This window comes from Diachasmimorpha longicaudata, chromosome 2 (genome assembly GCF_034640455.1).
Source record: "Diachasmimorpha longicaudata isolate KC_UGA_2023 chromosome 2, iyDiaLong2, whole genome shotgun sequence".
NCBI lineage: Eukaryota > Metazoa > Arthropoda > Insecta > Hymenoptera > Braconidae > Diachasmimorpha > Diachasmimorpha longicaudata.
Genome location: NC_087226.1, coordinates 5,559,772 through 5,585,243, shown reverse-complemented (window position 1 = coordinate 5,585,243; position 25,472 = coordinate 5,559,772). Strand labels below are relative to the sequence as shown.

At 37.1% G+C, this 25,472-nt stretch overlaps 2 long non-coding RNA genes across 4 annotated transcripts in view; one reads left to right on the top strand and one right to left on the bottom strand.

Annotated features, from left to right (window-relative positions):
* The window catches only part of LOC135170648 (uncharacterized), a 39,522-nt gene that overhangs the window by 10,560 nt on the left and 3,490 nt on the right, over positions 1-25,472 (top strand). Inside the window, exons 4-6 of the long non-coding RNA XR_010300409.1 lie at positions 2,806-3,003; positions 3,089-3,570; positions 4,615-4,881. This is a non-coding gene — a long non-coding RNA (uncharacterized LOC135170648). The remainder of the gene's footprint in view (positions 1-2,805; positions 3,004-3,088; positions 3,571-4,614; positions 4,882-25,472) is intronic.
* LOC135170655 (uncharacterized) lies at positions 18,062-24,571 on the bottom strand. 3 transcript variants are annotated; one of them, XR_010300412.1, is made up of 6 exons: positions 24,265-24,571; positions 22,257-22,567; positions 21,986-22,175; positions 19,863-20,062; positions 19,660-19,727; positions 18,062-18,180 (listed from the first exon to the last, which is right to left on the bottom strand). It is a non-coding gene; the product is annotated as an uncharacterized LOC135170655 (long non-coding RNA). The 3 variants fall into 3 exon arrangements; XR_010300410.1 differs by having other exon boundaries at positions 18,068-18,180; positions 19,533-19,727; XR_010300411.1 differs by lacking the exon at positions 21,986-22,175 and having other exon boundaries at positions 18,068-18,180; positions 19,533-19,727.

Genomic DNA, 25,472 nt, shown 5'->3' with positions numbered 1-25,472 from the left:
AGGTGATAACGGAAAACCTTCAAGGAATATGTACATGCTCAAAGCATTTACAATTTTACAGACTGAAATTTTTTTAACGCAAATAAAATATCTTCGTCATCGAATTCTGTGAATGGACAACTCTAAGACGTTGGAGAATATCGTAAATAAAATGTTTCTGATTTTATTTAGTCTTGAAATATCTCTGGTTCGACGTGAGACATCGCCGACATTCCGCCGAGGGTAGGCCAACATCAGCCGATTCTGGGCCCACTATTGACCGTTCCTCATCTCCTACACGAACCGTCTATTTTTTAATTTACTGGCCTCAAATATGGATCATGCAAATGAAAACGGCTTTTGTGGTCTTGTTTTTGTTTCGGTGAAGCTGATAACAGAAAACCTTCGCAATGAAATATGTGCACGTGCTCCAAGTATTCAGGGAATCCAATACCTGTTTACTTTTACCAGTAAAAATACACAAATTTCTTCATGAAAACAAATTATTTTGCAAAATAGTCCCACACTCGGACACGAAAATTTGCTGATCTAGACGAGATTGTCCCGACTGCCCCAAGATTTACCTCATATTCTCGAGGCGGAAGGTATCGCTGAGTGGCGTAAGTTATCAATGCGGGTGGCATTTATCACCTTGGAAAAAAAGAACTTGTTTTCGATGTTTATGATGCCCATCGATATTGTCGCGGTTGACCCATTAACAACTGATAGCACTGCAGTCTTCACTCGATTGACGTCATTATAACCCGACCATTGAGTCATTCCACGTGCAAAACACCCAACAATTTTTTGTATTTCATATATTGCATTATAACTTAACACATAATATGACGTCATTGAATGAAAATTCCCAGATGAAAAATTAAAAAACCGACGAGTGCTGATGAGGTCGATTTCTTCTGTAATTCTCCTCTCGTCCAGAAAGTTGTCATAACAATAATTAATAAATGGCTGACGCCAATGGTGAATGTCTCGTCAAACAAGGGTCATTAAATATATATTCATTAACTGTTAATGAGTGATTATTTGTCGAAAGCAAATAGACCCCAACGGGCAATAAAAATCGATTTCATCAGTGAGTTTATATCGAAAAATTGATTGACAGAATTATATTTTCTTCTCAGTCTGCAAAATTTGGCGGACATAGTTGAAGAATTCAAACTGAACGAAACCATTTCGTTCCACATCCATCATTGCAGAATGATGGAAGGCCATCGAAAGTCGGCGGCCGCTGATCCATCCGCTTTAGCCGATAATTTCCCATGCCTGGGAAACTCCTGAAGTTTTTCCCCCGAGAAACTTTGATGAGTCTATCGAATGCCATTATTTCGTTGGGGCCATCTCCAACCACCTCAGCACCTCACTCCACCTTCTGGTCCTCCACTTTCCGCGTTCTTTAATCATTCAAAGTGAATCAATCACTTATCCCAGGCAGAGGACTCTAGCAATCCCGCCAGTCACCCTCTTCTCTGCCACAGTCTTCACATCACCGTCACCCATAAAACTTTGTCTTCCACGGCGGCCGTCGTTTTATCGTGACACTCCTGGACGACGACGTTATCAAATAAAAGCATGACTACATTCTCATTCAATCAGATTGGACGATTACAAAATGAACAATAGACGAGTGTGATCAAATCGCTCCTACGAGCGCACTGAAGAAAAAAAAATTGATTTTGTTTATTTGTTCAAAAGTTTTCGTCTGTCGATTACGATAGATTACAGAACTCAAGATTTTTTTTTTATTCTTGTGGTGAATACATTTGACCTGACAGATTTGTAATCACTTTGAGTAGATCGCAGACACACGGAGGGAAATATTGAATGAAATTACGAGGCGGTTCGGTAATTTCCAAACGAGAATACAGATCTGATGGAAAATTAGGCAACTTGATCTGTCCTTTTATTGAATCCTCGTAATTTTATTGGATCTTAGTCACTCGGAAATTACGAAACTGTCGCGTAATTTTTATGGAATGTGATTATCCAGTGAATCATCCACGATATTTCATTTATGTGATTTTCAACAGAATTCGTTGCAAGTTCCTGTCAAAATTCACAACTGGCCATCACCCGATGGCCTTCAATCAAGTATTTACGTAATATACACACCCATTGAGAGAAAAATATAATTTAGCCAATGATATTTGTTGTGAACATACAAATACCCAAAACTTCCACTGGAAAATGGTCCTGTAAATTCCTGTCAGAAGAATATTTAATTGGGAAAATTATATATTTTTTTAAGTGCAATACCTGACATGCGTAAGTACGAAAATATTTCAAACACCTTCCGGCATGTGTTGCCACACATGGTGTAACATAAAGGAGTCAAATACTGTTCGAGGAGTTACAGAATTTGACAATTTATCCTTGACGATGGACAGGGTCTCCCCAGAAGTCAGAGCCCACCTTCAGAATCTCGATGGCTTCAAGACTTTCCAATACGAAAGCGAATCCGGATCCTGCGATTCCGCCCATCTGAGAGATTTCAAATTATTTTCTAAGATCGAAAATCATCCCCCATATTTCCCTATGAACTCCCACCCCCAAATTATTCCTTCATGACCATCCCCCTCATTTGCCAACGAATTCGAACTTGGAAAATGTCTGCCACATCATCCATTCATCCGTTACGTATTCTCGTCGAGCCGTAGAGATGAAGTTGTTTGCCAGAGCGATGAGGAGACATCCCTATTCAATGACAAGGAAGAGCTCCAACCGAACAAGTATCCCCCGGAAATCTTCTAAAAGCCAATACACTGGGATTACCCATTTCGTCTAATATAAATGCGCATTTCATTAAAGCCACCAAGAGCCGTAGAGCGGATATCGAAATCTGTAACCAGAGGGGTTCAGCCGAGTCTTCGTATGTAATCCCAGAAGAAGCCCCATGGTGTAGTGGTACAATTTGAGTCTCGTGGTGGATGAAGGAGGCCACGAGAACCAATCAGAAATCCCTCGGATGCCCCTCGCATATCCACCAGCCACGCCTGCCAATATAGGGTACGTAGACCCTCGTCAGAGCTACCCTCAGACTTTTTACCCGCCTTTATTTTTATCCCCACTTTCTCATTCTTTTCTCCCACAGTTGGACCAAATTCGTCTTTCAAAATGGCCTCCAAGCGGTCATTTCCGTGGGTCCGAAAATTTCAATCCTATGGTTTCATGGATTACATCTGTCACCACTGGGATTAATCCGATCCTTCTGAATTGTCGAGTGATTAATAAATCTTCATTGGCGAAAAAAAAAAAAAAATACTGGGCTTGAGGGTGGTCGTGTGATACCCGAAATCCATTAGTCGTCTATTCGACTGGAAGTGACGATGTTTATATCGCAGCATTTGATGGTGAATTTGGGGAGGGGGAATGAGGGAAAAAGGGTTTGATGCTCCTCGGAAATCCACGTGAGTTATAATAATCCATGAAAGCTGCTGGTGGCGATGTCGAGGAGCGCCGAAGCGGCCGCCCTGTCACAAAGGCATGCGCCACCCACCACGTCCACTGTGGTGCTGTGATCGTTAATCAACTCTTCTGGTTCGGGACCCTGAAAACTTTTGGAGGTATCTACAGGTACGATCCCCTCAACCTCCTTTCTTCACTCATCACAATTCTCTGGTAATGCATGGTGAATCCATGATGGCTATGTACTGATATTTTTTCTTCATTCTAAGTTGAAAAAATTTGTTACTTACGAGGTTAAATAATGGGGAGGGCGTGGAAAACTACTCACGAAGTATCCTTCTGTAATTATAAATATTTTTTGCATTCAGGAGAGAAAGTGGCGAACGTCGAATGAACTACTACAATTTGTCTTTTCTGTGTTTAAAGCTATTGAACAAGTCTCGCTAATTATTGGATCAATGATTCAAGTGATTAATTGCACTCCTCAGGACAATCGCCAAATTTCTTTACCTTCGAAAAATTAAGGAACATATAAATGAACATCAACGATTGCTAAGGTAATGACTGCGGTCGATATTCAATCAGTGATTTCAATTTTTTATTTCCGACGTCGAGTAATTCCCTAACAATTCCGATGAGGTTCAAGTTGCGTCAATTATATTGTTCTACAATAATAGAATTGTTCTAGAATTAAATAATTATTAATTGAGTTCGATCATTCGGGGTCACGTAGAAAATACTCATCTTCCAGAGTAATATCATTATCGTAATTTGAATCTAACTCGGTTCCCCTGGTCAGTGATTAGACAGGATAAATAAAATTATAAAACAATAAATACTTCTCTAAAGTAAATGAATATTCGGCAAAATATTTGTTTTCCCTGTGGGAATTCATTCTCTTCATCCGCAGTATCATATGCACCATAAAGATTATGTAACATAAATAAATTATGTATAAATAATGATATAGATTATGTATAAATAATCTCGTACCCTCGTACCTCCCAATAGATAACCCCAAATTTAAAAATGAGAGTGAAGCATGCGGTGTTTCTACGGGACGAAAATGATAATCGTCAACGTCGCCAATGAATCCGCCCACTCAACCCCTTTCTCCCTATTGAAATCCAAAGTGATCGCCCATACCCATCGTCCACTAATAATCCCAATCCAATAATACCCCACTGATTGTACCCGTTCACGCTTTTTCAGGCCGCTCTTCGATTGAATTTGTGGGAACCAAAGTCACGCCATTAGCCACCAGTACCTCAGCATCAGGGCGTACGCCATAGTCGGTATTCTCTGCATCATATATGTCATGTACCAGCCCGATGATAATGATGATGACCGCATCAAAATAAGAATACGTGAAAAGTGCCGCTGGTATACCAGTGACCAATTGATTATCATTACGCACAAGGATCCTCAGCACCAACGAATACCCTCATCAGATGAATGAAACTTACACGACAAGAAGAGGTGAGTGAATTCTCCATTCATTGGATGACGTGGCGATTATTCTTGTGGTGAATTTTACCTGATCGAGAATTATTATTCACCTAACTGTTATCAAATCCCCACCGACAACTACCGAACCCTAGACCAAATGCCAAATGCTGTCACGTTGTCACACTTCCCTGAGATATCACCATTCAGGTTTCAGGTTTCACGCTGTTCAAAAAAATAAATACTAAACATATTTACCATCTGTGGATGTTGACATTCTTCATCCACAACACACAGTGGTACATTGGAAACCATGGGACTATATCGGTAAACCTTGGGGCTCTCTCTCTCTCTCTCTTGTTATCCTCGTCTCACTCACAAAATGACTAAGCAAAAATTTTCCACACAACAGTGTCCAGTCATTCCTCATGCTGAAGTTCTGCAGGCTAACGTGTCTTTGCAATTTCTGTCTAACCCAGTGGTAAAATGTACAGTTGGCTGCATCTCCCCCATTTTCGAGGGAACACACGTGCTCGGAATTTTCTCCTCCGATGATTTCTTATTATGCTTCATCCAGAAAAGTCCCGTTTTCGATATTTGACGTTTTTGTTAAGTGAGAATAACTATTGATAGTGCTTGATATGTGTGGACAAAAATGAATCGTCTGTCTATAGCTGTTTTCAGTCCATTTCAGTATGTTATAGTTTTTTTAGTTTTTCTCCAAAGACTACTGAAATGATTAGAATGGTTTTAATAGATAGAACCAGAGAAGAAACAGAAAGGAATAAATTAACAAGGACCTTTTGTTAAATGTGTCTAGAGTGTGAAATCTTTGGTTACTAAGAGTCAGTTGATCTGTCTGGAGACATCATATCAGAAAGATATACCTTCTGCGTGCAAAAATAAAGGATTAAAGTTAATAGTTAAATCGTTTTTATGTTATTGAGACAATCCCTATCCATAATGCAATAACAACTTTAAAAAATTCTGGGGATTCCATTTATTCGTCAGTTTATAACAATAATATAAGAACGGTATATAGGGGAAATATATCATATTCACAATTGAAATTTAATTAATCGGAGTGATATAACAGGCTCGCGGGCACAAATACTCAAAAGTCAAATGTAAATTGAGTTGGGGCTTTACTGAAATATTTTGTAACATAACAGAAGACTTTTGGCAGCAAAATCAGTTTCCGAATCATAAAAGTCGAATTTGTCAGAAAATATTTTTATTCTCTAGGAGAATAATTTACTATTATTCCTACCTTATCCTACCAAAAGTACATACACCTCTAATCGTTAATCGAATCGAAAATATCGAAGCACTGTCACTCCCATTTTTCATAGGTCGACATTCATGGCGCGTAATTTAAATCTGCTATAAAATAACAGCACGCGACGGCTGGTCACAACAACGAAAATTCCCTGAAACCTAAACAACCGATGACCCTAAAATAATTAATTTTAAGAACAAGTCTTCGTGTTTAAATGGATCGATAGAATGCATTGACCCCGTTGGTGAGGGGTTTATTTATGGAGCGCTTCCTTATTAATCTTTCATTTTTGTACAGGTGCTAATTTCGCAATAATCGATGCTTGAATCGCAGGCCCGTTATTCCGTCACCCGAGACGCTTTTTGCACTATAGATACCGTTTCCAATGATCTCTTCATGTGATGATGCATGTTTCTCTTTAATTTGAAACAGAAGAAGATTTATTTGTCTCAAAGACAGCTCTTCATCGGGAATTGAATCGTTGACCAACAGAATTTTCATGTTTTCTTTTTATGACGATGGGCAGATCACTCAATACAATTTTAGAATTGTGATCATACCATCGGAGAATATAATCACTAAGATAAAATATGGTACTTCATTATAAATAAATCTGAATAATTAAAATCGCTATATCACCTAATTATCAGTTTATTTAATGGTACAGGTACTGCAATCGGTTAATTTAGAAGACATATATGAACCAACATCCCGTGGGTTATCTGGGCATTTTATCAGGCAGACCAAAGACCATTGAAAATTATTAAACACCGGGACATGTTCCGAGAACATTTCACGAGTCTCGTGAATATTCTCTTTTGAAAACTCGCAAAAATTTGACGGATTTCCATCAATCAATGAAAATTTCTTGTTTTAATACCTCGTATTGCATTCATCACACATCCAAGGATGGAATTAAACACCCAGCATGTAGTCATAGAGGCAATATTCCATCCAGCTGACATGACTCTGGTCTTGTTGGCTTCATAAATTCAATCTGCCCGTTCCCAGCAGCCCCCAATACCAAAGCAGCATCATCTCTAATGCATTTCTCTTGCTTCATACTTGAAATCGTTGGCAAAACCCTATCAACGATCCCCACACACATGCATTTTCTCATCTCGTGGTTGGACTAAACATGATCGCCAGGAGGAAGCGTACAGATACCGTTAGATCGACTGCATATATGGTGTGAGCTACACCAACACAATTTATTATCCTCGACGCGAAATCAGCTGGTTTACGCCGCCATCTTATACGTTGGAAACTTCATGAATTTTCTAAACGTTATATGCTGTCTTATTTGAGCCTTACCCCTGTCAGGGTTTTTATTTTATCGTGAGGGTTCTACCTGTGGCGGGCGATAGGAAGAGTATTTCCAACTTATCAGAATTCAAAAAAAGAAGGAAACGGTTTTGATGAAGAAAAAAAAATGACACGCCCCTGAGGTGAGATGATTTATTACAGCATTTGGCGGCTATAGTTAGTCTCTAACCCCATTATTTTTACGAATTTTAATCAGTGACCTTTCCGGCCACAATCTGATGAGTATAGCTGATGGTCAATCTAATCCAGTCTGTGCATTGGAGTTAATAATTTACATTGTCAGCATGGATCAATAGTATATGGCGAGTATATCATCATTTTTACGGGAAAGTGCACATATTTTTATTATAATTACCAATTTTTGGAAAATTTGGTGAAATGTATCAGAAATTTAGTGGATTTAGAGTCATATTTTTTCGGCTCTTTAGATGGAGAGACAAATTCTTTAGAAATTACGCGCCAGTTTGGTAATCTGCCAGTCGAAACAGTTTTTAGAACAGTTTACGGAACAGTTACGTATTTTTTCACTGAACTTTTCATATTTTTTGTGGAACGTTTTGGACTTTTTCTGGAAAATTCAATGAAAAAGGGCTTAACTGTTCCGTAATTTTTACCGAACATTGTTTTGGCCGGTGGATTACGGAAGAAACAGATAATTATTACAGAATTTTTCGCTCCGTGTACAAGAAAATATGCACAATTTTGGGGATGATTTTAGGTCGTAAAGATGTTCAAGTATCTTTGGGGGTTCGGTACCGAATCCCACTGTAGATTCAAACATTTTCGATACCCAAATCGGCGCATTCAATGGCATCAAAAAAATCAAAAAGAGTCATAAATATTCAGCGTGATTCAAATTACATTTTTCATTGGAATATTATTTTTTGAACAATCATTCTGCAACAAAATCATTGCAACATTTCCGGAAACTTGAGATGAAACAGGGATCAACTGAGAGTTTTTATATTCTCTTGCACAAGTATAAAAAAATTCATCTATTTCACTCAGATTTCACCCAAAAATAGGTCACCATACACAGTAAATACATCCCTCAAACACCAATCCAAAAAACATTTCTGAACAATACACCCAAACTCTAATATAATCCCAAAAACAATAACAATCACTTCCACCTCCTCACCATCCCCATTTAATTTTCATTCATCAAAAATTCCATTTTGAATCTCATCAAACCCCAAAGACTACACCATCCCCCGCCCTCAACCCTCCCCCCAATTTTTCCATCTCGTTATAAAAAATGAATGCGACGAAAAATAGGTCCTCGGGAAAAAAAAAATTATAAAGAAACGTCGGAATAAAGGAAGAAAGCAGACGTTGGATGCTTGCACCGGGTATAAGGGAAGAAATGAAAGGACGTCAGAGTGAAGGAGCTCCGGGTATTAGCAGCTTGAAGGGTGGATGCGAAGAAAGCGAAGTCCCTTCTTTCTTATATATTTTTTTCCCTGTATTCTCCGTCGTTCCTTGGGAAAAGTTTGTTGTTTGAAGCACGGAGGCTCCTTGTCCGCCATCATTAATCATGCTGAGTTTTGGTTTGACTAGTGGGCGAGTGAGCCAGTGTGCAACGGGGAAAGAGAAAGAGAGGAGAAAATATAACGCTGGATACGCTCGGCTTCGTTCCTGTTCTGTACGAATAGAAACCCGAAGGGGGAATAGAACCCGTGTGGTGCCTGCAGACAGTTGGGTATATTTTTTTCGGTGAGAAAGATCGGCAGGGGGGGAGGGAGGAGGGAGAAAGGGAGATTGGTGACGAGGTGGGGTGGCACTACCCCTTCGAACTTTCATCCCTATGCGCTCCCCTAGATGTTTTTCCCCCCTGGTGGCACTGTGTGAAACCCCACCCTCCCGCGGGAGGTGGCCAGTCGGACTCTGGGGGAGAGGAAGCTGTGGAATATTTTCCAAAGACTTTTTTTTTCGTTCAATTTCGTCGACTTATGGCATTCACGTGCCATCGACTCGGCAGCGCACTCCAATTTTCCGATTTTTTGGAGCTTTCGGAGGTCGAGGAAGGGAGATCGAGGATGGGATAATTGCTTGGATGGGTAATGGACAGGGTGGGGTTCATTTTGGGAGAGGGGTGAGAGCGTCATTCCGATATTTTTCGCTTCGAAAATTGCTTTCCGGTTATATGGAAGATATTTACCGATTTTTGAAGATTTTTACAGATCGTAGGGCAGATCCAATCATTTTTAGTGGGATAATTTGATTAAGTAACTTCGGAGGGGAAAAATGTGGAAATAAAATGGAAAGTTATGTACTCGGTAAAATTATCGATCTGTAAATACTTGTGGGTTGTAAATAATTGAAATCGTGTGAGCGTTTGGAAACTTGAATGTTTTAAGTAAGAAATTTATTTTTAGGAACATTCGAATTATAAATTAATTTGTTGAACTTCTGGATAAATTATTTTTTTGGAGGAACATTTGTTGATTCATCAAGTCGTCAATTGAATTTTTATATTGTTTTATGGGATTTTTATTCGTGTGTGAAAAATACGTGACTCCTGATATCGATCAATCCAAGATGGCGGACGTAAGGACCACGGAGCGGCCGCCAACGGAACTATATTTTCTTAGATAAAAAACGGCAGGTTACGAATCGAACATGGCGGATGTCATGCAGATAATCGATTACTTCCGATTCGATTCTGATTAATCAAATATTGCTACTCACTCAAATTTTCCTAATTACTTTCGTGATCGGTCCGTAGCGAGACTGATTTCCTTAACTTTGTAAATATTTCGCTCCGAGGAAATTTCCGGAAACTTACGGTAAAATCGAGTTGAAAGAAAAGCTCTCTTATTGAATTATGAACCTAAAAATTCTTTCACTGAAGAGAAAATGGGCGGAAAATTCGGATATCCATAATCCTCTGAGGGTGATAAGATTTACCCCACTTCGCTGTATCTCCATAAGAGCCGGTGAACCCTTCTCCCAAAATCTCACGGCGCATTAGTACTAGAGAATTAATGATAGCCTCGAAAAAAATTGTGCACTTACTGTTATTCATCTATTGTGCTGCGGTTTGAAAACCCCACCCTTTCGTGGGAGGTGGCCATTCAGAGTTTGAGGGAGAGGGAGCTCTGAAGTATTTTCAATTCGATATGGTATTCTAATTTCTCGTACTTCTAGACCTACCTGTGTCAAGAGGAATGGAGATCGAGTTATAATTGCTTGAGTGGATGATGGACGTTGGGGGGTCCATTTTGTGAGGGTTCCGAGTATTTCCAGCATTAGTTTGTCTTTCTACAGAGGGAAAAATTGTTTAAAAATTATGTGCCTGTTCCGTAACCTATTAGTTACAATATTCGGTACAAATTACGGAAGAGTTACGCACTTTTTCCGGGAACTTTCAGGAAAAAGTTCACAACGTTCAAGAAAAAGTATGAAATGTTGAATAGAAAAATGCGTAATTGATCCGTCATTTTTACTGAATACAGTTTTGACTGGCAGATTACGGAATAAGCACGTAATTTTTAATCAACTTTTCTCTCTGTGAAGTATATGGAATCGTCTCAAGACCGAATTGCGTTCATTCGCCCTGATTTTGTTTACATTAAAATAATTTTGTAGCCACATTCGCTGGAAAAATCGGAACTATAGAATTTTTATGCTCTTACTGTCTCCTGATCGAGTTCTAATAGCTTTGAGTTCTCGGAGATTCATCCATTCACTTTTTTTAAAGTTCACACTAATCATGTTCATCCTGTTGCAACGCAATTACTCTTGAACTTGATTAATTGCTTTATCGAAGTCTGCGATTAAGGAAATCATATCTCGATGCAGATTCGAAGAATCCAGTGTGGAAAAGAAACATTATCCACCAGCGGACAAAGCGGATTTATTCATAATAATATTGACAAAAAAGTTCAGTAAAAATCAATCATCGCGTACCGGGGAAGTTGACGGTATCGAGCAACCGCTGATCACGACGCAATTTGTTAAATTATTGTAATCACTTCTGAGTGGCATGCGAAACCCATTAGTCCCACTAAAGACACGTCGAGGATCACGCAACCTCCATTTTCATTACTCTCTTTCATCAGTAATTATGAAAAAATCAATTATTTCACAGTTTCGATGAAAATGTTTATCTTTTTGTCGGCAATTCTTACTTTGGTTTCATTAAAATTCTCGTGAATAACTCAATTGGGGCTGTACAACTGTTGATAACTATCAGACCATTTCGGATTCGTTTACCGGAAATTATAGTAGGATAATGCGTACAAATTTTTCAATTCAATATCTCCATCATGTGGACCGCGTCAGAAATAACGGAAAAAATTAGTAAAAATGACTCAACGGATACCGAAGCATCAAATGACATGAAGCGATTCAGATGATGAAATCAGTTCTCCTCGACAGTTTCAATTTTCATGTTCTGTATTTCTTCATTTGTATTAGAAGATCCTTCAGAATTGCAGCGGAACGATTTTGTTTCCATTTAAGCACCAATTACGCTGTAATTAAAAATGATAGAGAAGAGAAGAGTATCAGTATCTGTCATCTGGAAGATCACTAGGAATTCAAAGTATTTAACAGAATTCAATACTTAATTTTAATGGAGCAGTTTCTACACGGAAATCAATTTTAAGTCAAAATAAACCTCTAGGGGGAGAAATGGCGGACGAAGGTTAATTTTATCACAAAAATTAGCCTCTCAAGTCTAATTTTTCTAACAAAACTTGACTTAAAAAGAGGTTCATTGTCATTTCGTCCCACGTTTCGCCCCTTAGAGGTCTAATTTTTATCCAAAAATTCTATCCGTCTACCCATCAAAAATCTGTCAGTCAAAATAGTATTCAGTAAAAATGAAAAAACAGTTCCGCATTTTTTCACCGTTTCATAATTTTTCTGGAATGTTTTGGACTTTTCTTGAAAGTTCACGAAAAAAATGTGTAACTCTCCTATAATTTTTACGGAATATTGGTTTGATCTGCAGATTATGGAACAGGTACGTAATTGTTCAAGAATTTATCTCTCCATGTACGATTGAAGCTGCATTGATGTGCTATCAAGGAATATTAGCGCAAATGAAAAACAAATGTCGACAGAGCCTCAATGAATATCAGAGTAATCCGGCAAATGGGATTTCAGTCGGCGGTATCAAAGGGGCAGCAGGTGGTCAGGACCCCGGCGGTGCAAACGCGAAGTTACACCGCTCTCCTCTCACATCTTCTCTTATTTTTCATTCGCCCTTGCGCTCATCTTCGTATAAGCTCACCCACCATTTTCATGGCTCCTATCCCCATTTTGTTGGATATGCCTCCTCGAAGGCTCCACACCGTTATTAATTGCTTCGTCTATTCGAAATCTTTCGACCTTCGTGTCTATCCCAGTCAGCCATTGTCTTTCGAGGGTAGAATTGGTCTGAGGAACAGACGGATTGAATTTTTTCACAGACTGCAATCATTGATGAAAGTGAGGGATTGATTTCTCTATCTTCCTTCCAACTGTGTATCGTAATTTAATATTTTTCGGTGAATAATTATAGCGATTGCTATCAAAAGCTGATCGTCATAATCGCAGATGATTAGAATCGAAAAATTCGAGGCTTTCAGGGTCAAAGGAATTACCTCCAACCGGAAATATTTGCTGCATTAAATTACCGATTGATATTCATTAGGGATTACAAAAAGGACTAAGAACATTTATCACAATTTACTTCAGAATATTTAAATAAAACATGTGGAACGCTCTTAAAAACTTCTGTAACATTTTTGAAAATTTTTTCTCCACAGTAATTGTTATTCAAAGCTCTTCATTGTTGTCATTTCATTAATGAACGCCTCAGGATATCTCAGAATTTATTTCAAGTCCTGAATTAATAGCCATCAACACTACCAATGTTAATAGACTCTTAGAGCGACAATTACTAGGGAAGTGGCAATTCTAGACCGAGAATATGACTAATGATATAATTTTGTGATAAAAGTAGTAATGAGAACTCAGCTATCAACATAAATTAAGGTTCCAATACTGATAAGCCTTATCCCTTCGTTATTCAATAGATTATGATGTACTAAAATTAGAAGTAATTCCTGCAGTTATTTTACGCTTGATAATAGTGCATTGATTCCTTATTGATTGATCTGCCGGTTATCACGGCGATCACAAAACCCGAATCGACCAGGCATTTTGTCAACTAATTTTGACCGAAAACTTGCAGAATAACTTTAGGGTTTGGTCCACACATTAAATTCTGAGCCCAACGTCGTCGAATGCTGAACTGCGATAGATTTTTAAAATTATTCTCGTCCTCACCTGATTGATTACGCCAAAACCCACCGGAATATAAGAAGTAACACATCACGAAATAAATTCCAAGTTCCCATTAATAAACAATATTAATCTTAATAAAATTTTAACGTGACTAATGCAGAAAACATTATAATTTTCGATCGAAAACCTTCTCAACGTTATGATTTCTACACAGAACTAATCATAAACGTCTAACGATCTCCATAAATAGAAATATCAATACAAATAGACAAGCCCCCCCCCCTTTATCATTCACCCCATCATGATAATATAAAATGATAACAATAATCCCCGCGACTAAATTCTTATTAGTAAACCACTAATTTATTAATTTACAAACCCGAATGAAAGCGTTCACACGTCTTCCACTTGAATTCATCTAAAATTTTGTGACTCGATTGTAATATTACAACTGTAATTCAACAACAAGAATTCGTTGTTGCGTGCATAACGTCTCACGTGAAAAGGGGGCGATATAAAGGGGGAGGATATATACCAAGATCCCTGCGCGACTCTAGTTCTAAATCCACATCCGAGTGTGTGAGAAAACACAGGAAGATTAATGATTTACGTGACAAGGAAAGAGGGTGCTGCCTCTGAACGCCGACGGCGACGAGGAGGGAGTCTCGCGAGGAGTGGCGTAGCAGCGGGAATAGCTTGCTTTCGACATCACTTTTCTCACAAAATGTCTCGTCCTGCTTGACGTCCTTTCACGATTGACCGTTCGTCAGAATTCTCTCTTTTCATTATATTTTTTTTTTCCCCCTTTGTGGGGCATTCACTTCCCTTTCTTCTGCTTTTTCTCCATTTTCCTGTTTCGTTTTTCGAAAATGGAAGTTACGATCGGCTGACGATGAAGTATGATTATATCATATTAATACATATTTATAAAAATGCTCAGCGGCATGAAGCGTGGCCGAGGAATGCATCAGTTAATTCTTCAAGGTGATCATTATAAAAAGACCAGAACTAATTTTTCATCCATTGGAAAGCTCCCCCTGTCTTTCCTTCCAAATCCGATGTGTAAACCTCGAGCTTTAAGCACAGAAAGTCTCTGCATGAATATCATCATCCCGGATGATGAAACTGGTGACTGATGGGCATCGATCAGGCTCTCGGTGGTAGTTCGGATCAGGTTCAAACGGAATTAACCGAATTCCAAAGGTCTGGACTTCTCAGATCGAAATTTGTTGATATGATAGGAGAAACAGGTTTATTCACAATTGAATTCATTTCACGTGAACTGAATCCTTTGGGATCTCTGATGAATTATCACTGCGAATGTCGGCCTTATCATGTTGAGCGTCGGCTGTTTCACAGTAGAAATGTCTTGATAAGCGGTTGGAATAAACACAAGTTGTTTAGGCCTTTCGGAGATGAAACACCGGATCAGCAAGATCAGGAGAAGGAGGCGGATCTACCCGGATGGACCCCATATCGCGTACAAAATACCAAGACATCGGCATAGATCTGACGGAGAGTGACGAACCACTGTAGCAGATGATATTAATGATCCCTCGGAACCGATGCAATTCTATATATGCAATTTCTTGGTCTCTCATCCATCTCAACTTTTTTCTCTTTTCGTTTCTTCAAAGAGAGGTCATTAAATATTTTTTCGTTACGCGGGAATTATTTCTGATAGAACCTTGGCCAAGTTGATGTTGGCTAGGTGATGCACAGGTATTTGCGGCTGACGTGGTTCGTCGTGAAGGTGATACTTTACTTGTCTAGGATATTGTCGGTGGAATCTGGGGAGGTTGGGATGAGGGGATACAATGAGAAGACGGGGCATGATGGGTCATGTAAAAAGGGTTGTTTTGTTGATGTATGGAATGGTGAATCTGGTGAGGGAGTTTGTGGAATTTGGAATTGTTGGTTGAGTCGAAATATGTTGGTCTCTGGGTTCAGGTGATTGTTGCGGGTTTCTGAGTGAAAGAATTGGGAATAATCGAGGCATCGACATGATGACTTACTGTTCGATCATGTTAACAGGATGGAGAGAGTCATGAAGGCGGAAAAAGAGCGAGTTTTACTGGATTATTTTCAGTTTTGGGGGCATTTCTATCGACGTGTTTTATGGAATACAATTTTCCAGAAATAATCAATAGAATTATATTTTTTATGTGGCTATTGAGATGTTAGTGACATATTTTCTTTTTAATTTTCTTGATTGAAAGAAAATAAACAATGGAGTGAAAGGAAAATCTTTGAAACATTGAGTCAAGGAAACTTTATAGAAATTAGCGCAATAGAATGAGTTGCATAGACACATGAATTTCTATTGTTTTTCGGCTGAATATCTTCTGTTGGTCAGTTTAGTTGGTATGAACAGATCGGAAAGTAATTGGTCGTTCAACAGAAGTTGAATAAAATTTTCTAGTGTGATGATTTTACTATGATTTTTTATTAATTTTTTGCATATTTGAAAAGTTGATTCGATGAGGAGGAGGGCAACACCCAAAATCTGATCCTGGTATTTATTATGTATCAATTTTATTCACATTGCAATATTGAACTTCATAATATGAGAGGGACATAGATATACGAGGGAAAAAAATCAATCAATTTTTTAATTTCTGTCTTTGAAGTGTCAGGAATTGTCCCCAAGTCCGTTTAGATTATATATGTATTTATGAAATATTTTTGCATACAATAGATAGATAGGTAGATATTTACTTGTATAAAATACTTCCTCTAATTTCAATGAATAACCATTACATTTTCATCAACACTTTTTCTTTGAACTTTCGGTCATAATTACGTTGATCATCAATAAAGTCTTCATTTGAGTCAGGAATTTTTTTTCTTGTCGACAGAAAAACTATTGATTTCAATGAAAAACGATTGCCACCCAAGAATATTTTTTTTAAAGAAAAAAATATTGAATTATAGTCACACCTTCGGATCACCGTAATGAGAGATTAGTAGAAATTAATAAGTTGATAAATGCAGCGTCGTAAATATTTTTCTGTCTCATAAATCGAATTTACTATGTGCTACAGCACTTTTTAATGAGTTATGACCTTTTTCCCGTCACTTTTGCAATCATTCGCCTGTCGATTACTGCCCATGCGCTGTGTGAGAAAAGTAGACAGTCGTATTCTGTAATTACGCTCGTATATGCACTTCATTAGTGTCCAATGCATATTGCATAATGTCAGTGGTATGTGTTTTCATTATGATCAAAAGGAGTGATCAATAAATTTATGAGGACTAATACATAGTAATTTTCCAAAACATTTTTATCTCTCATATCATCATAATTCCAAGGCAATGAGAATTATTTTTATGATTTTTTATTGTAAATCTATTTGAAGTGCACTAATCATAGAGAAGTTATTCCTACTGTGGATATTTCTGTGAGAGCTTGAGCATTGATTCAATAATCTTGTGGTAGTTTGGTCATTAATTTAACTTATCCAGACACAGATGACTTTGCGTATTGATAAAATAAATAACCACTTTTATCCAATCATCAAGCATCGGTCGTTTCTTTAAATATTTTTGCATGATCAGATACTACAATAAACTCTACAAAAATTAATGGCTGATTTTGATGCACCTCTCGAACATATTTTTCAGACACTGAAAGAGAAATACCTTTGAATAAAATGAAAATTGGTGGGAAAGTCAAATATAAAATTCCTCTAGAATTCAGACTAATTTTTATTTCATTCAGAGACTTTTTGGAACCTCCAAAAGTGCGTAAAGTTCAAACGTACGTTTTTCTCTCGGTTTCTGTTATTTTAATTCCAAATAATGAGTTTTCCTCGTTTTTATTCGCCAATTATTGAATTTTAATTGGGGATGTCTCTGAACATTAAACAGAGCGAATAATTTATACCGACTGACCACTTCGCTATTATTATTCTTAATTGACCGAATTAAAATTAATGTTCATTGAAAGAAAATAAAAAGCCGTGACAGGGAATGGGTGATCGGAAATATTTTCGAACTCTTCTTTATTACAATTTTGATATCAATTAAAATTATCTGTTGATAGCTATGGAAAGTCCAACAAATACTGGAATGAAGCCGTCGCTTAAGTCAAGTTTTCCATATAATCATTGACATTTCTAAGGAATGAATACAAAAAAAATACACACTTGAATCCTCATATCTCATGATTCCTAAATCTTTCTATTTGATTTCTTCCTTCTGAAATCAATTTGTTTGTCTCCTGTTTTTCACAAGCACATGATGGATTTTTTAAAGACCAATGTAGCTCTGTATGCACCACACAAACCTCTCTAGAACCGAATTTGTCGCCTCTTTTCAAACAAATTCGGATCTACAGGGTAGATGTAGAACATTAACTGGGCCTTCCTCATAATGTGCGATTTCATCGTCGATTGCAAACCGAATTCTTCAAATTTTAATCTTCCTTTAGGCCCAGTATAAAAATTGCTAGTCTCCATCACTTCTCAAATTGACCAACACCATCTCTGCAAAATAAAACAGTTAAAGAATTACATTGGCCGAAAAAAACTCGGTTCCGATCAATTCTTGTATATTCAATTTGGTGGGTTCGAACATACAGCTTACAGATCCCTATTCAAACATAATTGGTTTCCTTCTGCGAAGAGTTTGTCATGTTTTGTCGGTGTTTGGCTCTTCCCAAAATTGGCTTGTTATGCATAGTCATTGGGGCGGTAGAAAAAAAACCAGGACTCAGTAACAATGAAACCCTTGAGACTGGACAGGCCATCGAACAAGGAAAACAAGAAAGTCACTGCTAATCAGGTACCTCGGGGTGTTTCGAGTATTTTCGAATAACTCGAAGATTCTAATTCCATGATTTTATTATCTTTCGAAACACTGTTCATTGGCCCTTTCCTTCTTCATTAGTAATGCACCTTGTTAAGGCTTTTAATTAATATGTAAATAGGGAGGAATAAAAAGGGCATGAAATCGAGTGTAAACTTTACAGCGAAACCTTTCAGGATTCACTATTTGGGGCATCGATCGATGCTAAATAAAGAACGAATTATATATGTAAAGTCTTTTGATACGGTGTAATTTTAACACTGCAATTATACACTGGAGACGGTGGGGATTTTTTTGTTTCACGTGATTTTTTTCACTGCTTAATTATAGTGTGGCAACAGACAAATATTAATGAGGTTCTGCTGTAAAATCTATTATATGTACTAATAGGTATTTAAATCATAGATTTTTGCGTTTAAATAACTCATGAATCATCAGAAAAATTCTTAAATCTGATTAGATCAATCTGTATCCATTAAACCGATACAAAAGTCTCTCATGAAATTAAAAAACTCGTCAATTCAATTCTGAAAAAATCGTATCCTTTCGAGCTGTCGTGCTCCTTATTGATCCGCTTTCATTAGAATACCTCCTGGCGGCTTTAAATTAATTTGCAAAATAGAAAGAACAAAGAGGTCTTAGAATACAGAACTTCAATCAGTTCACGTGAAAGGACGTAAATTAATTGGGCTCTTTTGCAAATTCTATTGCGTTCTGATCAATATATGTCAAAACTTATTGAAAAATAACGAAACCCCCTCTCTCTAAGCCCTGAATCCTTTCGAGAAAACTTGTCCTCCTATTTTAAATAATTAATTAATCGCCCTGAAAATCTCGAGATCGATTAGATCGATTTCTGTTAATTAAACGAACACTAAAGTCTTCTACAAAGCAAATACTAATAGCCGATGCAAGATAATTTTGTAAAAATTGTACGAATGCTCAATTGTCTACCAGATGCTGCTTATTTATTCAATAATGTCAATGTGGCATGTGATTCTGAATGAAATGTCGAGGAATGACTATTCACCTTTTCGATATCCTGTAGTGAAAGGATTGAAGGTCAGTCGTCTATGCAAATCATTTGTACGAATTTTCGCTCGATCATTGCATTCGTCAGGCTCTAGAACAACACAAATTAAGTTTATGTTTCTCACCATGTGTTTAAGAACACGATTGGTTTTTCCCCGATGAGTTGAAGCCCTCTCATCCACCAACAGTTGACCTGAAACAAAATTTGTCAATAGGAGTCGTCTTGATGGTAGACTAGCAATGATTAATGTTTACCAACTGTTGTGACAGTAAATACTCCATTAACATATTGCCAGATTAGGGACTACCCCAATGTGAAACACTTCACCTGTTTTATCAGTCGATAGTCATGGAAATGATCAATCCATGTAGCAGAGAGACGCTAACGGATCGAGCATGACGCAGCTGATCCTTCAGCAAGGTCGTGTGCTCTCATCTTAGCGGTACCAGGCTCTTTTGATTTCTTGCTCACCACTGCACATGACTTGGCTACTTGGGGTTACTTGGTCACCATGTCATCTTCATCGACTGAAAAATGTTTCAAGTTATTTTTTACATTATCGAGTGATATCTTGGAGATTTTTTGGAGGAAATTGATGGTCAGTTATGGAATGATGATGAGATAATCATTGAAATTTGTGACGCACATTAAATTATAACTTGTTTAAGATTGAAGATTCATTTACGAGTCTATACACGAAGAGAAAAAATTAGTTTTCCCAGATATCCATAGTTCAGAGAAATATTTATTTTTTCAAAATTGTATTTCTGTGGGGTAATCACTGTCAAGGGGGGTCGAGTTAGGTTTAAATTACGATAATCATATTACTGGAAAAGATTTTATACGTCACCCTGAATAAACTCTATTAATAATTATTTAGTTTTTTTTTAATTTCGGATTTTCTTGAGAGAAGAATTTCGATAAATTATTTAATGCATAAATTATTTAATCATAATTAGTACAGGAAGTCACTCAAAGTTATAATTAACATGATCATGTTCTAGAACAATATAATCACTCAATTTCAGAAAAAAAAAAAATATTTCCCTGAAGTAAATGAATGTTTGGTAAAATAATTTAGTTTTTCCGTTTATGGGCAGTTCTATTGATTGAGTCATTTTGAAGTATTAAATTGGTCCTCTGAAGTATCATTGCTTATAAATTAATTACGAAAGAATTTTATCGTCTTAAACGTTTTAACGTTTGATAATTTCCCTGATCTTTATAACAAATCGCCTTTATTATGTGGAATATATTCTCTAATGATGGAGGGAAGCGAATCAGTAACCGAATAATGAAAACTTTTAATAACTGGTGAGAAGTAGAACTAAAAATGAAAGTTGCAATACGGAAAAATATTTTCATCTAATTAAATGAAAAAATGGCAGTTGTAAAACGAAAATTATGTGCATTGCGAACCAGTTCAACGAGAAAGAGTGCACAATTACGTCATATTACTTTGTCTATATCATTAGAGGGAATGAGAGACCGTATTTAATTAACAATCCTAGAGAGAGCATGACTTAATGGAGTGCTGATGACTTTATTTTCTTATTTCTACTGATTTCCCTGAGATTGTTTTGAATGAATGACTTTTATTATGTTTCAACTTTTCTCATGACACTATTCGTACACCGTCACGCGCAAGAAATATAATTATCGTTATACAAAGAGTATAATTAGCCATGTACATGGATGGATATTTCTGTCGATATTTTCTGCCTGTGAAAATTATTGAAATAATTCTCCCCCAATTCATTAATGTAAAATGACCCTTGCAATCCTGATTCTACTGTCAAAAATTTTTGAATCTTCAATTTAACCAGAGAACTCGGTTTTGTAACAGTTTCCGAAGAATTCAACAAGAATATTCAACAAACAATAGTTCAACACATAGTCAACTTATTAAATTAAAAATTATCTCATCGACATTTATTTAATTCTCGGTCTTTTAAATAATATTAAATCTAATCTATTCTCGGAAAGTTTCGAATTGACATTTTTGTCAGTCCTATCACTCTTTATTTCAGCAAATCTTAATCATAAAAACTAAAATTGAAGATTATCTCCATTTCCTTTCCCTTCTGCTCCGAAATTCTATCTATGACCTCACAAGCTTTAGAATGCTCATATAAATTTTTATTTATCGTAAATGAACTTCATGATTCAGAAGAAATAATGGAGATAAATTTCCATGACAATTTTCTCCATAATTCCGAGAAAAACTGAAACAAAACCCGTATTAAATTACGATACCAAATAAATCATAATTTGACCGATTCAATAAACAATTCTAGCCCTTAACCCAGTCAATATTGACATCAAACAAAGCCCTCCGCCATTACCCAAAAAGACAACAGCATCAAACAACCACCAACTCCCCTAAACCCCAGATTACCAACAATAATCCAGTCCCTGTAACCACCTCAAAAGGTAGCCATTCCATCTACCTTATCAACCGAGCAAATCCTGTTAATATTCCCCGAGATTAGTCATCAGAATTTTGTCGAGTTTCAAAAATTTGTCGCATTAGTCCCTAAATTTTCTCTTTCTCTCCCAAAATCCCAACTGTCTCCCTAATCCCTCCTGTAACCGCCTCCCGTCCTGATGCCCCATTAGATCCGCTGAGGCGTTGAAAACCTATGGCATAATGTCAAAACACGAATTTTCTCAGTGAAAACTTGACTTCTAGACTTAACTCCTTTTTCAAACAATACTTACACCATTTTTTTTCTCGAAGGGGCGTGTTGAGATTTCATCCCTTGGGGGACAGTAGCTCCCGGGTCCGGGTGACGGCAAATCCATTGAAAATTAAGAGATACCGGAGTGAGATCATGGAGAAGGGTGAATGTGGACGTTGAGGTTTTGGTGGGCCAAGGACCCTCCTATCGACCCGACGCCATCCACCCACCGACGCCGACGCCGACGCTATCGCCGCCATCTCAATACTACCCCCATTATACTCATATTTTCCTTTGTATAACTGTTGCTCGTACTGATTTTTCCGTCCTCGATTGGATTTTCTAGGGTAGCTGAAGAAAAAAGGATGAATGTGAGTCGTGAAGGAGCAATAATTTTTATACGCTGTAAATAAAATTCCAGACTGCTCCAGAATGCATAGTAATGAACAAGGGAATATCGTGTTCCATGCAATTAATTCAACATGTATATCTCCCATACGTGAGTGCCGTTACTCATCAGGGGATTTGCATGTGAAGTATTCAAGTCTGGAATGCATGCGCTGTTTTTTGCAATTTTCAACGTTATTCACTGCTCGAAAAAAATCAGACTTGTTTTATTAATTCGGTTATTTGCTTGATATGGAGATATTCGTGACAAAATGTCAGAAGATCGCAACCAGGACATCATCATTGATTATAAATATAACTTGACCAATATAAATTGTTATTTTTATGTATGAAATTTCCCGGGATTGCGAACGAATATGAAAAAACGTGTTGGAGATAAATAGAAATTCTTATTTGCGAAATTGGTACCAATGATTGCGAGTTTTTGACAGGCGGAACGCAGGACGTCGGCTAGATTGACAATTACTTAAGAGGGGTTAATGATTTTAGTGGTTTAATTGGTACAAATGAAGCGTTTGTGGATAAATTAAGTGGCGAAAGGATCTCTAGCCTGAGGAAACTGAATGATTTTCATTAAATATCTGCTCACTTGCGAAAAGTAATTTTTTAGGCTGCACTTCTTCAACTTAATGACTCTCAGCCAATTCTCATTAGGTTTAAATTGTGATTATAATGCTCTGGGGGATTATCATGGTAATTATGGCCGTATGCGACCTCTTTCAGTAATTGAAAACATTAAAAAATTAATTGGAATTCTCCCCTGTAGAAAATATGAAATTTAGCAAAAACGAATGATCATTCAATGAGTTTATCCAAGTTCATGTGCAACATAATTGTCATAATTGAGACGTAATGAAGCTCACCAGAATGAGATTCGAGAAATACAATATTTTAAAAATTAATTCGTCTTTCAAGTATATGATGACGAGACAAAAATAATCTTTATGCTCAATGTACTAACCATTCCAAAAATGTAGGTCTGATATGTCTGAACATTTTTATTCGCAAGCAAATCCCATAGATATGAGATCCATTAAATTTTTTTCCTCTCATTCAACATGAATACCTCATATGTTTTCGCAAAATATGAGGAAAAAATCACAAAAAAGTCTCAATTGTTTATACGACATTCTAAAGGCACCAGGATTCGATTATAAAAAGGATTTTAATCCAATTCTTCTCAATCTAAACGTTAATCTCACATTTCCACCTCATGAGTCATAATTTGCGGGTTAAAATCGTTATAAATATAAATAATTAATGATAAATCACGAAAAACTGTGAGACTGACAATTCATGAGGGAACAAATCTCCATAAAAATCTCAAATATTCATCCGATACTTCAAAAACTCCAGAATTAAATTGTGAAGTAGAATTTTACTTCGAACTTCCCAATGAAATCGCTAAAATCTCAGTTCCGCCTCATGAGCCACAATTTTATATTTACGATCGTTATAAATATTAATGATCACCGATCAATCACAAAAATCATGATATTGACGAGGAAAATGTTGAACATGACAGTTTGTCAGTGAATGTACCCATGTAATAGCGGACATGGTATAGTGTTCGGTCTAACTGGTTTGTAACGGATGACCGGTTTTTCGCAGTGTTACTTACACGTACACACATTACATACCCGGTGAATGAATCTTCTCCCACCAGATGACTTCCTCGACAGTTGAGTGTCCGGAATATTTTCCCTCGATTGTTGGCTCAATCCCATAGCACTGTAACCAGGGGTAAATGCCATCAACCTGACAAAGAGAGAGATGTCTCAGTTGCACTTTCAGGCGGGACACACAGGCCTATACTGAACCGAATAAACCAATAAACGGGGGCAGCCATCTGCTTGTCAGCCGGCATCCCTGTGTCCTTCCTCTCCTCTCCCAGCCACTGAAAACAGCTTCTGTCTCTGTTTTTTAGTACCCCCCTCGACACCCCCACCGTCCGTTCCCATTTTATGGCGTCTGAAATGAAATATATGAAAGTTGAGCACAACCATTTCACTGAATGATTACATTCATTTTTATAATTTTTTAGAAATTCATTTGCACATTTTAATTTGTTGAATGTCATTTTCAGAGAAAAACAAATCTATCCAATCAGGTTCTACCGTGAGTCTTTCATTAAATTATTTCGGAGAGAATATTTTCCGTAGAGTTAATTTTAAAATCCATTTCCTCATCGTTGGCACACACGGAGGGAAATTCTTTGTGAAAATTCTGGTGCTCATTAGGGAAAAATTAACGTTTAAGTGAATAAAATTGTCCGTAGAATTGGACAAGTGGAAGGACCTTTGGAAAAAATATTTACTGATGAAATGACCATTTTATTTACAATCGTTTGGGGAATTTGATGCTCAGGCTATATATGACTGCATAAAGAGAGATCAGAATGCATTTTTCAAAGCTCGTATCATAAAACTGTGTAGATTCCATGGACTATAAAGGATTTTTTTTACTCATAAGGCGAGAAGAAACGAATATAATTTTTTTATTTCCCTAGCGCATAAAAAAACTCGCAAAAATGTGGCTATAACAAAATAAAGTAAGGTTGGGACAGGGTTTTTGGATCTAGTATCATAAAACGTTATCAATGCGATGGACTATAAAGTATTTTTCTACTCATGAGAGAAGATAGGACGAATATTATTTTTGTTATGTCCCTAGGATCTCGCACTTCACTCGCGCAAAGTGCGTTTTTTTACTCTTTAGATATGAAATATACATCACCCGTTAATAATAGTGCATTGTGTCATAAGGTCGATAAAAGTATTTTTAACGAATGTGACTTTGGAAATTGTATTCATGAAATGTTTTTCGTATAAAAAAGTTTCCGAGTCTA